Below are 20,289 nucleotides of genomic sequence, written 5' to 3' on the forward strand. Positions count from 1 at the left end.
TTACCATCTACTGCCATAGGTTTTGCATCACCTTTTCAGAAACTATTTAATAAAGAGCCTGATTATACAGAGTTGAAAGTGTTTGGTTGTAGCCATTTTCCCTATATTCGGCCCTTCCAACAACACAAGTTCTCTTATCACACTGAGAAATGTGTGTTTCTAGGATATAGCTCAGATCATAAGGGCTACAAATGCTTGTCTTCCTCTGGAGAAGTTTATGTGGCCGAATAGGTCAAGTTCAACGAAATTGAGATGGCTGTTAAGTCTGGTTTTCAATGTTCTTTAGTCTCTAAAGTTGAAGAAGTTGTGGATCAAGTTAATAGCATCAATAGCAATAACTCCTTGGTAGCTGCCTATGTAGATTTCTCTTGCTGAATCAATTAATTCGGCAACTCTTCAGTTTGCTCCTATTCCTTTAGAGTTGCCAACCTCTTCCTTTTATTATTCTAAAAAAGGATGTGATGAGTTTAACAATATCAGTAGAGATGCCTCTACACCATCTCTTGTCAATACAACTCAGCTTGATCATTACACTGTCACAGCTCAATCCAATGCTCCATCTACAAATAGAGGGATTCAACTTGAAGTAGTCTTACCTATTGAACCTCCTTAGCCTCAGCCTTCTGTAAACAATATTGAAAATGTCCATCCTATGATAACAAGGTCAAAAAGCTTGGTACAACCTTGTGCTCTACTCATTGCAACAACAACTCTGCCTGAGCCAAAAACTGTAACAGAAGCGCTTCACTGTACAGAATGGAAGTCATCTATGGAAACAGAATATCAAGCCCTCATTCAAAACTGTACTTGGGAATTAACTCCTTATAGTCAAGACATGCATGTTGTTGGTAGTAAATGGGTGTTTAAGACTAAACTAAATGTTGATGGATCTCTTAAAAAATACAAAGCAAGGATGGTAGCTAAGGGTTTTCAACAAAGACCAGGATTAGATTATTTTGATACCTTTGCCCCTGTGATCAAGGTTGCCACCATCAGGATTATTCTCTCACTAGCTGTTCATCATGATTGGCCTATTCAATAGCTAGATGTAAATAATGCTTTTTTGAATAGGGATCTCACTAAAAATGTGCTTATGGTTCAACCTAAATGTTTTGAAGTGGAATCTAATCCTAGACTTGTTTGCAAATTGAAAAAGGCCTTGTATGGCCTAAAACAGACTCTTCAAGCCTGGTTTGACAAATTAAAGAAAACTTTGTTGACTTGGGGATTTGTCAATTCTTCATCAGATATCAGTCTCTTCTTTTACAAAAAAGGGTAGTCAAGTAGTATACCTATTAGTCTATGTTGACGATATTCTTGTGACTGGAAATCATCTTGATTTGATCTCTCAAGTTGTGACTGATTTGAATTAACAATTTGCTTTAAAAGACATGAGGGATGTAAATTATTTTCTTGGTTTTGAGGTCCATAGAAATAATTCAGGTTTGTTGCTAACACAATCTAAGTGTGCTCAAGAGCTTCTTCAAAAAGCTGGGATGTCTAATTCCAAACCTCGTCTTACACCCATGTCAACTGGTGTTAAACTTAGCAAAGAGGACAGTGCAATCTTTGATCAACCAACTCTCTACAGGAGTATCATTGGGGGCTTACAATACCTTACATTATCCAGGCCTAATTTAGCATTTGCTGTCAATAAATTGAGCCAGTTTTTGCAGCTCCCAATGGTGTCTCACTGGATTGCTTGCAAAAGAATGCTGAGATATATTAAAGGCACTCTTCAACATGGGTTATATTTCAAGAAACATCAGCATTTGGTGCTTGAAGGATACATGGATGCTGATTGGGCCAGTGACACCAATGACTAAAAATCTACTACAGGTTATTATATCTATCTTGGGGGAAACCTGGTACAATGGTGTTCAAGAAAATAGAGATTTGTTGCATTGTCCTCCACAGAAGTAGAATATCGGGCACTAAGTCAAGCAACTACTGAACCGGTCTGGATTTAGAACTTATTTCAAGAGTAGCTACTAAACTGGTCTGGATTCATAACTTATTTCAAAAGCTTGGTATTAAGGTTAATGCAACACTTGTCCTTTAGTGTGACAACATGAGTGTCGGGGCTTTGTCATGAAATCCTATCTTTCATGCAAGGACCAAGCACATTGAAATTGATGTGCATTACACAAGGGAACTTGCAGCAGAAAAAAGGCTCTGTGTTCAGTATGTTGCATCAAAATATCATATTGTTGATATTCTAACAAAACCTCTTCCAAGTCATGGGCATCAGCTTCTGCGTGACAGACTGAATGTGCCCAGCTTGGTTGCCTCTTCAGAGTTACTTAAGGATAATCAAAATGTTCTCTCGGCTGAGTACAAGGAAGATGAATGTGATGTTACTGAGGAGGTACTTTAATCTGCTGAGGAGACACTTTAATCTACTGATCAAAGTAATATACTGGCTGAGAACAAGGAAGATGATTATGTTGAGAAGGAAGATGATAATGCTATTGTTGAGAAGGAATTTTTTTTTTTAGAAATCAGGAAGATAGTTTAGCTTCAGGGGGAATATTGTGTATAAAAGGACAAAGAATAGAAATATAGTTTAGTTTCAGGGGGAACATTAAGCATAAAGGTCTAAGGACCAGAGTATCATATGTGAGTAAAATAGGACCAAGTAGAACTTTGTCAATACGTTATGTATTACTAAAAACGCAGTATATATGTGTCTTTGTACTGCGACATTTTTTCTATTAGAAAAAGTATACCCAAATATTCAACTGAATCTGTTATTCCCTTAACTGCTTCTTCTTCTTTCCTCAAGATTTTTCTTTGCATTTGTTTCTTCTTCAATTTGTATGAATAAAAACCTTTTCATGACCGCAGTGTGTAGAATCTTACATAGGAATTTGAATTAAAAAATGTTGTAATTAAATCAACATTAGAAATGATCTCATCTATTCATTCTTTACTATTAATCTTTTTGAAATTTTAAGTTGTAGATAACAAATTTATGATATGTGTTGATGGTGTATGCACCAATGAGAAGTACGCAAGATCGGTGATGAAACCTATGCAAGAGATTGTATGAAATCTATTATTTGATGTGAGATCAGTGAATGAGTCAAAAACACAAACAATAAAAGATTTTTAAAATGGTTTGGATGCTAGGCGCAAAACCTATGTTTACTATTTTTATATTGCTTTCTCTGTTTTTTTGTGTACAATTGCCGCTTGCATGAAGTATGAATGAGATGTCCAAAGAAGATTCTCCAATTTGGGTGAAAAGTCAACTTATATATAATTACACTAACAAACTTGTAAATAAAGTTAAACTAAGACAGAATGACACATGGTGTGAATCTGTGCTCCAGGATTGACTGCACAACAATGTGATATGATGGAATCGTTGAAATTCAATGAATGTAAACAAATTACTTTAGAGAGAGTACTAAAATTCAACAATATTATAAGTTTAGGTACAAAAATCAATTCACTTGACAATTTTTTTTTTTAAATGAAGAACTAGGGAAAAATTATGAAGTAATCATCAAATAACATAGTCAATGAATTCATTAGATCACAGACCCGATTAAAAGGTTTCCAAATTGGGTTGTTTTGTTTTGTGAAAATGGGAGCTCACTTGGCTCATTTGTTATTGATTATTTGGAAAGTAAGAATTTGTGAACTGTTCTCCACTCGATTTTACTTTTAATTAATGTGGGACTTATGCATTTTGAATACTAAAATTTGATTTCATGGCACAACAATATTGAATCATTGTCTTAATTAGTTTAGTTCACATTTATCTGACTCCTTTATTGCAAGAATTTCAAATCGCCGAAGAAGGATGTCTCTTAAAGGGAATGGAATTACATTAATACCCCTATCATTTGGGCAAAGATCATTGAAATCCAAAATCATTGACCAAAGAAATATATGTAATTTAAGTTGCATTAAAATGCGTATATAAATTCAAGATTAGAGTTTGAAAAAAAATATATATATATAACAAACAATAATTAAAATAAAAATTAAAAAGAACAATAATACCTTAAATTGTTATTTGACTTTTTTATATTATGGTCTGGTTTGAAATTTAAATTGAACTCGTAAGTAAGAGAATGTGGGTTAAAAATGTAAAATAGTTTCAGGTTTTCTGTTAAGGTTGTTAAGTTCTGCTTAAGTAGTCAAGTAAAAGTAACTACTCTGAAACGGTGTGCTTTTGCACTTAATATTGAAACTCAGCTCCCAAAGCACTCTTTGATAGTTAATGAAAATCAGTTCATCAAATTCCCAATTTCGTTGCCTGGGAACTTTCTCTCTTTCTTGCTAAACGTTTCAGGGCGGATCGAGACATGTCTTTTCATCCGCTGTTCAGATTTTTTTTTATTTAATAAAACAAACATATAAGGTAATGTTGGTTTGCACATTTAACCATACAGGAACCTATCAACATTAGAATTTCAAGTTAATAAAATTTCATACCAAGTTCTAGATCGTCTAGATAAACAGTTAATGGTGAAACATTATTAAATGGAATTAGAAGACAAATTTGATCAAGCATTCAACCTACAAATTTTGATAATACAAACTTCATTTCAATCATGAATAAACAAATAGATATATAATTATGAATAATGAATGAATTGCTATAACTATATATTCAATCCATACATATTCAGTCGTAAATAATATCTATTAGCTATCCATTTTATTTAAACATCTAACACTAAACATGGTCCTTTGTTCAGGTCAGGAACTGGTGAAAATTAGTTACGAAAGCTAAGGGGCAGTGAATAAGCTAATAATTTACCCTCCCCATATAATCAAGCATGGGAAGAACAACTATCCATGACTTAATTAAAACCATCTATGGGATACAGTCATTTAAGAGAAGTACAAATACAGCATCTGTAATCCAAGTCCCAGCACATTGATGCATATGCAGCAGAAAGAACCCATCTTTGTACTTCCAAATAATATCCGGAAAAATTGGTCTTCAACCAACTAAATTAAGCAACCAGACAGACACCTCCTCCAAATGAGAAATCAAATCTCTGATGAAATGGCAGATAAAAACACAAGTTGAGACGACCCATCCCAACCTTCCTTATCCCATAGGATCCGAGCGCTCCCACAAGATTCGGATGACCGAAATGTGTCGTGTGGAAAAACTGTAAAACCTGAAATCCTGTTTTTTTGAATATACTATGCATAAATAATCCGTACGAAAATGTAATTAGAAATATAAGTATGAATAGGTACATAAACATATTTAGGATGTCTGGAAAACATTAATGCATAATCCATGAAAAATCTAGAAACAAAGTATCAAGTCTTGTGTAATTACGGCAAAAACATAAGACTATCACAGAAAATTGAAGCCCATTTTTGGAATATAAGCCATAATACACACATGAGAAGACGTCGATGCGTGGCACAACCTTGAGCAGTGACTCGTTGCTCAGGACGATCTCCTTGTAAACCTAGGGGGGAGGAAAACATTTTTTGAAAAGGGGTGAGCTGAAATGCTCAGTGAGTGGGGATAAAAGGGAGTTTGCAAAACATATCTTCAACAATAGTTATGGCATGCAATAGTTCTTATGAAATTCTGAAAACAACATGATTCTATGAATATGTTATGGAAGCAACTAATCATTCATGTATGCATGCATAGCTCGTTTCTAATTTTTCTAAGTACTATAATCTGATCATTTAAACTAAAAACAATTTATGAATCCTAGCTCATCACTAGATGCTAAAAACTCTTTCATGAGAACTTAAAGTATAGTTGTAAATGCTTATGCTTTTGAAAACAATGTTTTTCTATAAATCATGCTACAAACATCGAATGTTTCATATAACTAATGCAAATTATCCATAACTGTTCTGATAATGAAAACTGAATCTAATACTGAACATTTTAGAACTGAAAGTTGATTCTGATACTGTTATTGAAACTATTAACTAATACTGAAAACAGTAGGTCGGTATCTGAAAACTATAAACTGATATCCTACTCTAAAATAGTAAACTGATACTGAAGGTTCTCACCACGACTAATACCTTGGGGAAAAACCTCGATACCTGGTGGGCATCCCGCACACAGGCAGAGTTAGGAGAAACATCTCAATACGCGGCAAGATCTATCATCGCGCGGGCAAAGCCTGAGGAAAACCATCTCAATACCTGGTAGACAAACTCAACGCCTAGGCAGAGCACTAAGTATCTCAATATGCATGCACAGAGCTTGAAGACCGAATTTCTTAATACCTAGCAAATCCTACATCGCATGGGCAGAGCCTAAAACTGGGGGATGGGTACTTCGTAGGGTGGTTTTAGCACCACAACAATCTCATGCGTAATCTCAAGTAATATGTAAGTCAAGAACATATTACATATGTGCTTATAAATCATGCATATATGACATAATATTCAAAAATCACATATAGGGGTGAAACAACAATTTTTTAAACATGATTCAAAAACTGACGGTTTAGCCTAGATCTAGAATTTCTTCAACAATCCATCACAATGGCACGTCCGACACCACTGTTGTGCAGGTATCACTTTCATACTATAAAACACTAAGGGTGCGTTTGGCTAAGTATTTTTATTCATATTCTGAATCGAATTCTACAGATAGTGTTTGTTTTATTATTTACACAATACTATCCTGAAAAAAAAAATTTTTGACTGTTACAGTTTTTTCACTTTTCTTCACTGCTTCACCATTTCACTTTCTCAGTACCCATTACCAGCGTCGTGCTTCACTTCTCAGTTTGCATTATCGTTTTCAGTGCTTCACTTTCTCAGTATCCATCACCACCATTTCAGTTTCTAATAATCCATTACCAAGTTCAGTGCTTCACTTCCCAGTTTGCATTACCACCATTTCACTTTCTAGTATCCAGTACCAGTTTCAGTGCTTCACTTCTCACCCTGAACCTGCAAATCCCTATGTCACAAAACCACCGCGAACCCACCTCTAGATCCCCAATTGTGAACCCAGAAATAGATCTGTCAGAAACAAACCCACCGTGACTCCATCTCACACACCAACCCACCATGACCCGATCTGTCACACACTAACCCATCGTGACCCGATCTTTCGCAAACCAACCCACCGTGACCCGATCTATGGCAAACCAACCCACCGTGACCTGATCTATCACAAAACAACCCATCGTGACCCGATCTTTTGCAAACCAACCAACCGTGACTCGATCTATGGCAAACCAACCCATCGTGACCCGATCTTTTGCAAACCAACCAACCAACCGTGACCCGATCTATGGAAAACCAACCCACCGTGACTCGATCTTTTGCAAACCACCTAACCATGACCCGATCTATGGCAAACCAACCCACTGTGACCTGATCTTTCGCAAACCACCCAACCGTGACCCAATCTATGGCAAACCAACCTATCATGACCTGATTTGTCGCAAACCCACACCCCGATCTGTCACAAAACCACGCCCGATTTGTCACAAACCCACACCCCCATCTGGATCAAACCTACCTCAGATCTGTGTACAAGGAGATGTTTTTTTGCATTATTTATTTGTTTGGCACGAATGGATTGTGAATGGGTTTTTGTTTGATCTGTGTACAAGGGGATGTTGTTTTACGTTTTTTATTTGTTTGGCACGAATGGATTATGAATGGGTTTTTGTTTGATCTATGTAGAAGGGGATGCTGTTTTGCGTTAATGGATTGTGAATGGGTTTTTGTTTGATCTGTGTAGAAGGGGATGTTGTTTTGCATTAATGGATTATGAATGGGTTTTTGTTTTATTTGGCATTTGGCACAGCATGATTGTGAATGGGTTTTTGTTTTATTTGGCATTTAGCACACGCATGATTGTAATTGTTTGTTTGTTTTGTTTGGCACGGGAATGATTTTTCTTTTCATTCACTTTTTATTTTATTTGGCACAGGCATGAATCCTTTTCAATGCGTTTTTGTTTTGTTTGGCACACGAATGAATTGTTTTAACAAGTTTTTTGTTTTGTTTGACAGGTTTCTAATCTCTTGTACACACATGGATCCCTTTAATTGTGTTTGATGTTTATCTATCTCAGAGAAGGGAAAGAGACCTGGGAAGTATCCAAATCCAGTTTGTAAGTTTCCGTTACCTATTTGTTTTCAACTCACCGAGATGCTATTTTTTCCATTTTTTTTCTTGGAAATAATTTGTGTTAATACTGTTTTTTTCTTTTCATTAATCCTTTTAATTTGGACTTAAATAATGCGTTTTGTAATTGGTTGACTCAAATATTTTTATTCGAGTTTCACTAATTGATATATTTTTTTGTGTAGATTCCACATCGTTCTTTAATCGTAATCAGAAATTACGCTCATATGCACAAATGTCAGCATAATTTGTCTCAACGTCGTAGGATTGATTATTACTTGCAATAGAGGCGAAAGTTTCGATGTTTTTTCAGACTTGGAGTTTGTCATACACCCTGTTGGTCGACATTGTCTGTATATTTCCCTGCATTGATGTCTTCAAGCAGTGTCGGATCGAACGAGGTATAATTTTATATGTGTTTAGTTGATCAAGTTAATATGTGAGTATTATATTTTGTAATGTGATTAGTGATTTGTATGGTGCCCCAATGTTGGTTATCTCTCACCGTACTGTCCTTAGAGGAGTGATTATGTGGCCTGGTCCACTGAGATGACCCACAAATTTCTAGTCCTGTTATCTGAGCGAGCAAAAACTTCGCACGGTACTGCAATAAAAACAGCTGATTACCAGGAAATGTTGGACGACATATCATCACTGGCTGGCAGGAGACTCAACGTGACACAATTAACCTCTAAGTTCTTTTGCCTGCGAAAAGTTATCAAGTATGGCAGAAATTGCTGCAACACACGAGGTTTGAGTGGGATCAAGAGTCACAAAGTCCAACGTGTCCTGTTGAGGTTTGACAAAAATATGTCAAGGTAAATTTTCATATTTTTTAACTATTATTATTCAACGACACCGTAAATGTACAATTTTTTTTCGGACTACTAAATATTAATATATTGTTCTTTGTACTTACCAGCAAAACCCACTGGCGCAACACTTTTACCACAAGGGACTTCCTCACAAGGAGCTTTATGATATAATATTTGAGAAGCAAACTGCCACTAGAAGATATGCGTACACATCTATATCCCAACCGGTGGAGACCTCTAGTTATTCCAATCTTGGTGCGGTTCCCATGGATGATAGAGACTTTGAACTTGATCTTGATCGGATGACAAGGGAAAAACGGCCAAACACATCTTGCCATGGAAGAGCAAGAAATAGGGGGCATAGAAGGGGGCCGGGACATTTAATTACGGATGCCATTTTTAGCATGATGGACGAGTTTGCCGAGAAGTGGACTATGGGATCACGGGCTAGTCATCGCAGTGCAGATAACAGGGAAGAAGAGAACACTAGTGCTCCATGTGATCCTTTCTCCATGAGCAATTATATTGGCATCATGACAGCCATGCAAGTATCGACATAGTTTTACCTGCCAGTTGTCACGTACTTATATGAAAATCTCAAGTGGCGGGAGATATTCGTGAAACTCCCATGGAGGAAAAGGCTAACTGGATTTATAACAACTTTCCCATTAATAAGTAGATGACACTATATTTCATAAGTGTTTTGCAACACTTATGAAATTCATCAGTGGGCAATTGTCATTACAATTACAATTTATAAAGCTACTGTATGAACTTATTTATGTGATATTACATGTGTAAACACCGTTTTCGATTGTCATTACAATTAAATATTGATTGTTATATTTTGCTAAGTAGTACAACAACTGTTAATTGTTGATTAATGTTTTGCAAATATGTAGGTTTAAATGGCGTCGGCTAGCCGTACAGGAAGCAAACGACGTGCTACAGATGAGAAGGACGAAGAAGAAATATATACAGATATAGCTATTGCACTCTACGGTGTTGTCGCGTTAGAAGCAAGTGCGAGTGAACCACGACATACATCCGTATTAACTAGTCATCAGTATATGTTGGAAGTACTCAATGGTCATTCTGACAGGATCTACGACAAGTAGACCTAGCAAAACGGGTGGGTGGGCTGGGTACGATCCGAGTCAAATGGGTACGGGTCCTTATACGGGTCGAGATATATGGATCCAAAATGTTGGACCCATGCCCTACCCTATACGGGTACGGGTGGACTCGTTTTTTCTCTCTCCAGATTTTAGTTTTTAATTTCATCCCTAATAGTTTTCAATTATGATAGTTACACCCCCAAAATTCCTGTAGTTTTAATTTTTTACATTACACCCCCTAAATCAACTACTCTAAATTCAATTCAATTTAGAATATAAACAAATAGGAATCAAAATAAACAAATAACACATAGACAAACAAACAATAACATATAATACAAAACTACAAATACCAACCAAAATAAACAAATACAAAATCACTATTACACAATTACATAACATAAACAAACAAAATAAGTCAATAAACTATAAATACCAACTAAAATAAACAAATACATAATCCAATATTCAACAAAAAAACATTCTTAGGACAGAAAATGTTCATCCCACAGTGGGCGTGATAGAGTCTCTTGATTCCACAGTCTCGAGATTAGTTAATGGCACATCAAGATCATCATCCGAATCATCATTCACCTCATCATCTAAAAAACAATGATCAACTACAAATATTAATAAATGTAAATAATAAAATATATGAAATATTATGTTAACATGTTACCTTCAAACTCATATCCATATAGCCAAGTTCGAGTGCATATCAAAGATTCTGCATTTTTTGGTCGAAGTGAGCTTCGATATTTGTTGAGCACTTTACTACCAATACTAAAAGCGGACTCTGAGGCAACGGATGTTATTGGTATTGCCATGATATCACGAGCCATCATGGTAAGTACCGGATAACGATCACAATTATTCTTCCAATGATCGAGGATATCCAAATTCTGATATTTGACGCGATCAAACCTCATCTCTTCCAAATAAAGATCTAACTCGGATTTCTTAGTGGAAATGAAAACACTCTCATAGCTGTCAAAATCCTGCATCATTTAAACAGTTAAGTGTCAAAAATTAAAATTAAACAATAAAAAATACTTTATTTATCATAAGAATATAAAAACTAAAAAGTATAGTGACTTACAGAAGAATGATCTATACGCCTACTAGAAGTAGAACTAGTCGCAGGAGAAACAACTGAAGGTGAGGCATGAACTTCTTTACAACATTTAGCCTCATAAGCTTGAAAAGCTTTTGCAAGTTATTCTTAACAACCTCAAACTTCCGTACGGCTGTAGTTGAATCATAAACTTTGTTGAAAATATACTCCACAAACTGAAACTTGAGACGTGGGTCAAGAATAGTTGTAATCGTTAACACAAAACTATAAGAATCCCAATATTTTGTAAATTTTGGGATCATTTGTTCTGCCATGCTCTTAACAACTTCATCCTCACTCATCCTCTCTTCAATTAAACGCAATTGAATTTCCCACACACATTTCAGGTACAAGTTTGTTGTAAGATATTTAGAACCTAAGAATAAAGTCGTAATATCATAAAATGGTTCCAAGAACTTGCATATCCTCTCCCCCCTATCTCATTCTTCATTTGATGGACAAAATTTATAACTAAGATCTATTGTTGACAAAGCCACAAACACAGGACGAAATAATAATGCCGTTTCAAGCATTAAAAATGTTGAATTCCATCTAGTGGAAACATCCAATCTCAAACCCATTGAGCTTTTCACTCCCATTTGTACAACAAGTTCTCCAAACTTGATTCTCCTAGCCTCAGTTGCTTTAATATATTTCACACTATCTCAAATCTTATTCAAAGCAACACTAGTAGCTCTTAACCCTTCTCGAACAATAAGATTCAAGATATGTGCATAACATCGCGCACATGGAAAAATTTACCTCTACATAACAAAGCATTCTGCATATAATGCTGGTTCCTCAAGATATCCTCCATCCTATCATTACTACTTGCATTATCCAAAGTAATTGAGAAAACTTTCTTTTCAGTTTCCCACTCTTGCAAGAAATTCATAATATTTTCTGCCAAAACAACCCCTGAGTGTGGAGGAGGAATATGGCAAAAGTTCAGTATTTTACTTTGCAACTCCCAATCCTCATCTATATAATGTGCTGTCAAAGAAATATATCCCTCATGTTAGGAAACAACCCGGTTACACAGAGGAAAACAAAAATTTTATACAACCATAGATCTTTCCTTAAAGCCCAAAATCAAGGCACAAATTTTACAGTTTATGTATAATATCAAGAATCTGCAGAAAAATAAAATAAATCTAAAGTTTAGATTCATACCCACGTTAGAGGCTCCACCAATATTGTCTCTGAACGTGTTTACTACCGATCCAAGTATAGGATCGAACCAAGAAGTCCACACGAAGACAACCACCAAGAACCAAGGAGAGATTTGCTAAATCCTCCTTGGCCTTAAGAAATCAAGAAGAAAAGGAGTATTTGATTTTTCAATCAAAAGCGTGAAAATGGCATGGGAGAATCTGAATAGGCTGCTATGTGTGTTTGTTTTAATGAAAAATGAACTAATAAAAAACCCTTGTAATTTACACAACACATTTTCTTTTATAGGCAAACTAAGTTGCCTTTCCCCCATGGAATGGCTTGGCTCCAACCAAACACCCCATGTTGCCAAACACTCCCAATTAGATATTTTATTTATTTCATCATTATTTCAATTAAAAATCAATAATATATAATTTATAATATATATATAATATATATATATATATATAATATTATTTAACATTTAACAATAATGAATATTATTTAAATATGTGAACAAATATTTAAACGAAATTTCACTTATTTAATTTTTCTACAAAATTAATAAAGGCTACGACCTCAGCAAATTAATTGACTGTGGAATTACCAAAATACCCTTTCTTCAAAAAGACGTAAACGCCCTCTTTTCTTCTTGGCTCTTAAATTATCTTTATGTGTGTGACCCATAGGCTCCTCATCATATTGGTAGTGTATAGTATCGCAATTAACACCAATTAATCGTCTCACTTATACACAGACTAAGATTGGCCCTTAGCAAGGCATCATGGCCACCAGATAGATTCGAATTCAGCAAATACTACCTATCAATGTATAGTTACCGTACAATTCGATCATTTCATCATACGTTATCTCGACGAGACGAAGGCATAGAATAGTGTTAACCTTCGGTTACTCTCGATTATATATTCAGTTTCTAGACCAATGCCCGTATTATAATCTGGATAGAGCAAACTCAATCCCACTATGGCCACAGTTTTAGTGTCATTGCCATAAACTGGATTACGCCAGAGATAACTTCTCCCATACCGGAAGTGATGAATCCTCTGTCAATCCACCATAGTCTTGATACCTCCTTGATACAGCCAATCACCACCGTACTGACAGCTCTGAATAGAACTGCGTTAGGCTAGTGTCAAACTGTACCAATCGGTGCACAAGGTGCTCCGGTGATCTCAAGTCTAAGGACATAGCATCACCATTCGTTAGAGAATTTGTTCCATAGACACGGGATTACTATCTATATGGAATCCTCTGGTGGGTCAGTCTAGTGAACTTGCTGAGGTATATCGCCTACAACAAGCACCCATGTGTTGCACCAGGTTGTCGCCAAACAATCTTGACAAGTGAGATCAGTCACTGCCTTTCGACAGGGTCGTTCAACACTATGATGACCTTACCGTATATCTATGCCCTTACTTTAGATAATATTGGGGCTACGGACGTTTCTAGAATGGCCACCATATGTGCTCATAGGGTTCTCACTATCAAGATTTGAAACACTTGATACCCTCATCACAGTTCTACCATTCTAAGGACATATATCAATACATATTGCAATAATCATGATTTACGCGATATAGGATAAAATGCCTTTTATTATTGATAATGAACATTATTACAAAGAGTCAATTCTACAATAATTGATTGGCTCTAGGCATCTACTCTAACACCTCAGTTGTACCGAAGTCCAAACATCAAACGTTAAGCATATTACTTTAAGCCTCCCTAATTCAAGCTTAGTTTTTTTCTTCATCCTTTCATATATTTTTAAGCAATCCGCCTTAGCGTGTTCCTAGAATAATGCACAAGCTTACACACATACGAAAGACTCTCCTAGTTCCTTCATTCTCCACATATGAATATGGATAGTTATATTGAATAATTGATAACGCCATATATTCACGATAAGTGTCTTGACTAATCTTCCTACTTTGCAATCTATGGTTATGATCAATCAATAATTGCCTACATCATGGTTGGCACGTTTTGGACAATTTCTATATGACGCTTCATATTTTTAGTTCCATGTGTGGCACTACCATAGCATAAGATTTATTGCATGCCTTACAGCTAGTCCTCTTAATGTTATTTTCAACATATATCTCAAAATGATTCCAAACTTCTGATGTTTTACGTTTATTTCTAGAACTAGTTGTAGGAATACTAGAATTAGAAGGAGGTGGCATTACCCTAGAAGCATCGTCACTGCTCTCACGTTAACCATATCCGTATCTATAGTTTCTGAATCCGCCATGTCAATGCTTGAGACTACAAAAAATAAAAATAAAGAAACAAACATCAAGGACACCATAACCAGAATAAAATTAATCTAAACATTTATATCAGCATGCCTAAATAATATATGTTTCTATTTATTGATAATGGAGCATGATTTCGAGGAAATGCCAAAGAGCTTTTTAATTGATGATTAACTATATATTAATTGATAATGGATTAACTATTTATTAAATATTAATTGATGATTAACTATATATTTCTTCTTTGTATAAAATTGTTCTACTTCTTTTCCACTAGGCATGATTTCTCCTTTAATGTACATGCTTCTGGATTGCTGTCGAGATTTGGCAATTGCATTATTGAGAATACTACTTCTATTTGAGAAAACATAGCTAGGGAATACAAATAAAGGAATTGAGAATACTGCTTTTTGTTTCCTAATTTCCATAAGTAAAAACTGAGCTTTGAATTAAGAAACAGAAACCAAAACACACTTGTAGCCACAAAAGACAGATTCTGTATGTGTTTCCAACTTTGCTATGAAAAAGCAAAAGCTCCCCCACCACCACCACCCATTTTTACTTGGACTTAAATCTATCTCTCACCGCCCACTGCAATTCTTTTGATTCATCTTTTTCAAACTTCATTTTTGCCTATTGTTTGTGGGTTTCATTTCCCATTATTTTAATCTTTGATGCCTTTTGGTGTCTTGTAAAGTTCTATACTTTTTCTAAACATATATGATATACCAATGCCCTAACTTTTAATTAATTAATCTCTTCATATCATTATTATTACTCTTAAAAGAATCTTAACCTGATTGATGTAAAGATTTGACTATAATACTGCTAACGTAGTAAAATTAAATATTAAACATAAGCAATTCCAATTCCAATTCCGTTTATGTTTCATTTTAATTAGTAGAATAAAATAAAATTAAGCCAGCTCAATAGCAATCTGATCGATGTTATAGGGCCACTCAATGGCATTGACTAATGTTAGGCAAAGCTATGAAATTAATTAAATGGGAGGCATCTAGCTACCATTTACTAGTAATTCTTTGGAAAAGGATCCACCATTTTATCTAACTTTAGGTTACACAAAATCTATTTCATTATTTTCTTTTTGGCTCTCTCTTAACCCAATGTTAGACATCAAAACCCAAAATTTTATTTTATCTCTTTTCTAAAAGACTTGAAGTTTCATATATTGTTTTCCTGTCTACCATCATTTTGTGGGAGAAAATGTAAGCTTCCACCTAAGCTCAAAGTAAAAGCAAAGAAAATAAATAAACTAAAATTTATATTAATATTCCTCCACCCATGTCAAAGTTAGGAACATATGTACTTAAAAGAGAAAAAGCTAAAAATACTTTGATGATGGTGTTGTCGGCCATGATTTCACCATCGAAAAGAAACCATTTTGTTTATATCAATTGAAAATGTTTTTGGATCATTGAAAGGGAAACATAAACTTAAAATTTATGTATATAATTTAATGTGTTCAAGATGCTTTTGTCTAGTTTATGTGATGAGCTTAGTAGTATTGCTGAACAAACTTTGAGCACAATCAAATAACATATTATACATACCGCATACATGATACATGATACATCCCTCGCTCGGGATTTAGATTACACATGTTGATACCTATTTCTATTCAAAGCAAAGATCTACACAAAGGTGAATAATACTCTGTATGAATGCTGCACAGGGAAATTTGGACCAAGCCTCACTCACAACGTCTAGCCTAAAAGAGTTGTACATGTTTTGCAACAAATTAACTTAGTTCAATAGGTATATAATTCAGCTCTAGTAAAGTCCCCATCCCTAAATGGCAGGATCAGCTAAGGCCTAAGAGTAAACCTGGCAAAACTGAAATTTTAGTACCTCTGTATCAAGATTAGGGATATGTGAAAAAGGTAATTCCAATTCTGCCTTGCCAAAAGAGATTATCCTTCCACACTTCACAGTTTCTTTTACTTGTAAGCCTGTCTTTATCAGTGTAATAATCTGCAAAGAGGAAAACCCATCAACCAAGGGGACCCAGCACAAACACACTCAACGAAAATAACTCTACACAGATTTATGTACAGGGAAAGCTCAACCAGACAACAATATAAGTGTAAACACTGTTAATCTCACAAACAAAAATTAAAATACAAAATATTAACCATTCAAACAAAAAAGAAAACACAAAATCTGTCAAAAAAAAAAAAAAAAAAAGCACACAAAATTAGGGGTTAGGGATTCATTACCAGTCGACGAGGATGAGTGACAGTGACCGGCAACTGTGGTACTAGGAATGGGAATGACTAACAACGACGAGTGACGAACTGACTATTAATCGAAGATGGAGACACCGAGACAGGGAGTTGAACTTCAGACGAAGAAGAATGATGAGAGATTGAGATGCGGCCGCGATAAAGTTACTGAGAATCTGAGAGTGAGAGTTCAGAGATGAGATGAGAGTGAGAGATCAAAGATGTGAGAGATCAGAGATGAGATAAGAGTGAGAGACTAGAGATGTGAGAGATCAGAGATGAGATGAGACTGAGAGAGAGAGGCGTGACTGCATGAATGGCTGAATGCGTGATAAAATTAGGGGTTATTGTTAGGGATTCAAATTCATTAGTTCAAATACGGGTGCCTGCGGGTTCACACGTATAAATCGTGTGTATTTGGGCTGGGTACGGGAACGAGTCTCAAAAAACGGGTTTAATAAATTAGACCCGTACCCTATATTTTTTACCCGGTACGTCCAACCTGCAGGTCCAAACCCGTTTTGCCAAGTCTAATGACAAGTGCCACATGGACAAAGACTGTTTTACATTGTTATGTGAAATTTTGTCTGATCAAGGTAAATTGCAACCACCCAAGAGGACGAGTTTGGAAGAGCAAGTTATGATATTTCTAACAATCGTTGGAAAAAATGAGACAATCAGAACGATGATGGAGGATTTCTAACATTCGGGTGAGACGATCTCTAGACATGTTACAGTAGTTTGCAATGCTATATGTGAGTTGAAGACAAAGTTTATCAAACCACCTGACTTCAATGATGTTCCATGGGAAATATCAACCAACAGAAAATATTACCCTTTCTTTAAGGAGCTAGTTCATTATGTTTTCTATTAGTAGATAGTTAAGTTCATTGTGTTATTAATTTTTTTAGTAGGTTAATATTAGTAAAATTCAATTTTCATAATAGGACTGTATTGGAGCTATGGATGACACACATGTATATGCTTCGGTTCCACGTGAATTTGCCGATAGGTACCGGAATCACAAAGGATCGATGTCACAGAATGTAATGGTTGTATGCGACTTTAATATGATGTTCACTTATGTCATTACTGGATGGGAAGGATCTGCGCATGATTCAAGAGTTTTAAATTCAATTATTGATGATCTTAATTCTGGATTCCCACATCCTCCATCAGGTATAAGTATTTTCTTGACGTATTATAGCATATTATCTCCACTGTTGAGGCCCTGTAATTCAAATAAAATGTCTGATATTATTACAAGGAAATACTATTTGGTTGATGCGGGTTATCCTCGCCCCTCATAGGCGAGTGGCTTATCATATTTCTGACCACCGCCGTAACCCAAGAGGGCCACAAGAGTTGTTTAACTACAGACATGCTTCACTCCACATTGTTATCGAGAGAACCTTTGGTGTTTTGAAAAGACGGTTTCGTATTCTAAATGGAATGAATAATTACCCGTTGGACAAACAAGAGAAGATTGTTATGGCATGTTGTATACTTCATAATTTTATCAGAATGTACAATATGGACGAATGTATCTTCGAACAAACCAATAATAGTATGGGTAATGAGCAAGTATATAGTGATTGTCAAAACGAGGTAGAATATGGTTAAAATAGAGAAGGAACGAGTCAATCGCAACAAGGTATTATAGACAACATGACAACTATGCGAGATAACATAACGAATGCACTGCGGACAGCACAGTAGACCATGTCATAGTTGTTAATGGAGTATGTGTGTAATAATAATTGTAAGGATTGATAATTAGTACTTTTGTCATATATGTATTAATGTGATATTTTTAAACAGTTAGATTAGTACTTGAAATTAATACGAGTTTTTGTTTTTTAATATATACGGGTAACAAAATATCCAATAAAATATTTAGTATTATTAAAATGTAACTTGATAAGTTATATATATATAATAATACATTATTTTAACAAAATATAATAAAATATTATATTAATAAATCATTCATAAAAAATATATTAATCAAATATTCAACACAAATATCAAGGTCAAAATACTTTACTAAACACATATTCTGAAAATCTTATTCTCATAATTATAACTTTATCCAACTATCCAATATTATCCTTAAAATCCTATCTAAAATAATAAAACGAACGCCATCCTCAATTTTTTTTTTTTTTTTACAAGATTCACATCTGTACATTACCCCAAGCATATATATATATATATATATAAAAGAAACCATTAATCCCAACGAATATTATACAATCATAAATGAGAAGTACTTTCTTTGACTTTACATCTGCACATTACCCCAAGCATGCATATATATATATATATATATCCCAACGAATGTCATGCAATTATAAATGAGAAGTACTTTCTTTGACTTCCGAGACTTACTACTTCATACTTCCTATAAAATATTACTAAATGCACTTCCACCCAAGTTTCCTTAAATTCCAACACTTTTTAAACACAAACCAATCAATTTTCCAAAAGCAATGTTAGTTTTACAAAGACGCATATAATGGAGCATACAAAGACAATCATCACCTTTGATTTTTATGATTTCTCTCTCTCTTTTTTTTTTTTTGTTTTTTCTTTTGAATAATATCACTTTATAACCCTCTTTATAATGACCTTCTTTGTATGAGTCTTTATAAGGATATCATTTTTCATTTTCCAAAGGTATTCCAACTATGTGCATGCAATGTATTACCCAATAAGCATTTCAATAAAACGCAACACAAGCACAATTCCCACCTACTGTCCAGCCAAATGCAAGTATATATATATACACACACACACACACACACAGACTTCCAGCAACCATTTCAATAAATAAAAAGACAGCCGAGACATGCAAGCCAGAACTGCCCAATTATCACCCAAAAACAAGTCAGATTATTGCATAACAAGACCCCAATTTTCCAGTTTTCCACCAATTTTTTTGGCTAAGATCAACCAACATGCAAGCTTCTCTTTTTGTTCAGCCGACACATGCAATTCAAATTAGCATAAAGTTTCACCAAAATTCCAGCTTTTCATCAAGTATTCCGCTAAAAAATCGAACCGAACACGTAACACAGAAACTCCAAACTAACCGAACAATTGAAGCAAAATTATGTATCACACACATCAAGATTTATGCATTAGACACCACAATAACTTCAACACATTACATGTAACAAGGAATCAAGTTTTTAGAAAATAAGTTTTAGTTGATCCACTCACAAAAATTCAAATCAACCCGAAAAGCCCAGCTGCCTCAAAGATCTTGCCTTTCTCCTCCACCTAACAACCCGAAGCACCTAAGAATTTAGAGAAAAAGAAATGCACAAACTGTATGAATGGTGGAATGATATGCACTCTAAAATCACATGCATGTTACCCATTGAAGAAAAACTTGTGAGATCTCCTCCTTCCTCACTTAGCCGACACTCACTCTCTCTCTCTCTCTCACTTCCTTGC

This window comes from Pistacia vera, unplaced genomic scaffold (assembly GCF_008641045.1).
Source record: "Pistacia vera cultivar Batoury unplaced genomic scaffold, PisVer_v2 Contig720, whole genome shotgun sequence".
NCBI classification, from domain to species: Eukaryota; Viridiplantae; Streptophyta; class Magnoliopsida; order Sapindales; family Anacardiaceae; genus Pistacia; species Pistacia vera.